The sequence below is a fragment of the Pseudomyrmex gracilis genome, unplaced genomic scaffold, assembly GCF_002006095.1.
Source record: "Pseudomyrmex gracilis isolate BER0280 unplaced genomic scaffold, ASM200609v1 scaffold_5441, whole genome shotgun sequence".
In the NCBI taxonomy this organism is placed as follows: Eukaryota; Metazoa; Arthropoda; class Insecta; order Hymenoptera; family Formicidae; genus Pseudomyrmex; species Pseudomyrmex gracilis.
The window spans coordinates 1-1717 of NW_018026025.1; the positions used below are offsets into that span (position 1 = coordinate 1).

The following is a 1717-nucleotide window of genomic DNA, read 5'->3' on the forward strand; positions in this document are numbered from 1 at the left end:
TGTGTGTGTGTGTGTGTGTGTGTTTTATATGTGTGTATAGGACTTATAAGTTGTTCAAACATACAGACTATCGAAAGATGCTACATTGGCATTGTGTGAATATGTACGACCTTATGTGCAACCAGCTGTTAGATCTACAGCAATTCCATTAGAATTAAAGGTAGTATTGGATACATATATGTATATATACATATTATATATAAATATATTTAAAAACATTATATAATAATCTGAATTAGTAGTGAGAGACATATTACATGTTATATGAGTTTTCTTAATTATAGGTTTTGGGAACATTAAATTTTTTAAGCTCTGGATCCTATCAGAGAAGAGTCGGACAGGATTTTTTAAATTGTGTCTGCCAATCATCAATTAGCAATGTAATACATCAAATTGTAGATGCCATCAATATTATAATGCCAGACTGGATAAAGTTTCCAACACAACCCAATGAAATTCAGACTATTCAGCAACAGTAAATTGCAATCAAACTATTATTTTGTTTTGAAAGAAATAAAAAGATATGAATCTTTTTTAAAATTATATCTAAATACGGAAAAACCTAATTAAGCAAAACATGTTTCTATTATGTTTCAGGTATTATATTAATACTAATTTTCCAGGTACAATAGGAGCTATTGATGGCACACATATTGCAATTTACCCACCTGAAAAAAACAGAGAACATTTATATATTAATAGAAAATTGTTTCATTNAATGAATGTCATGATCGTAAGTATTTAGCATTTATATGTAGTTTTTATGTAACTTATTAAATGCCAAACGTTAATATTTATTAATATATAGTTATATTAATAATGTGTTGTTATTAGGTTAGTGATTATTATGGTAAAATATTGGCAGTGAAAGCAAATCATGGTGGCCGTACACATGATGCCAGAGTTTGGAGTTCCTCTCAGTTATCAAGACATATGTTTAGACAATATGAGAATGGAAGACAAAATATGTGGTTAATAGGTAAAAAATGTGCAAATACCTTATCTTTATATTCCAAAAGTTAAAGTTCAAAAATGTTAAAAAATATTTATGTATCCGACTATGACATATATTGACATTTTAATTTCATGTGTGTTTAGGAGATTNTGCATATCCGTTATTACCATATTTAATGACGCCAAAATTGAATGCGCGACCAGGATCTCCAAGTGCATTGTATACAGATTGTCTTATTAAAGCGCGATGTTCAGTAGAAAGAACAATAGGAGTTTTGAAAGGAAGATGGAGATGTTTACGTAAAGATAGGGCTTTGCATTATGCACCAGAATTTGCAGGTAATATTATTTTATTGTGTCTTATATAGAATATATTTTATTTCAACATTTAGTTTGACATTTTATACTTTATTGCAGCACGTATAGTGAATGCTACGTGCGTACTACATAATATTGCTAAGCAGTATAATGTTGCAGACAATGAAATATTTATAGAAGACAATATAGAAGTTCAAGCAANTGAANTAGAAAATAATGCTAATATGCATGCAAGAGGAATTGCCGTTCGAGAAACATTAATACAACAATATTTTACATGAAAATATTTTTATTGTATGAAAATAAAATAAACTATTATCTGTGATAATTTACATTTATGTAGGAGTTACTTATACATGTATAAAACATTTACTTATAGTAAGGAATAAACTTATGAACCTTTAACACATAAACTCATTAAAATTATAGAATATGACAAAAAAAA

The 1717-nt window shown here is 27.9% G+C and overlaps 1 long non-coding RNA gene across 2 annotated transcripts; it reads left to right on the top strand.

Annotated features, from left to right (window-relative positions):
* The first annotated feature begins 27 nt into the window (after positions 1 to 27).
* LOC109863484 lies at positions 28 to 1677 on the top strand. 2 transcript variants are annotated; one of them, XR_002251347.1, is made up of 5 exons: positions 28 to 160; positions 285 to 475; positions 598 to 979; positions 1099 to 1293; positions 1372 to 1677. It is a non-coding gene; the product is annotated as an uncharacterized LOC109863484 (long non-coding RNA). The 2 variants fall into 2 exon arrangements; XR_002251346.1 differs by having other exon boundaries at positions 624 to 979.
* The last annotated feature ends 40 nt before the right edge of the window (positions 1678 to 1717 follow it).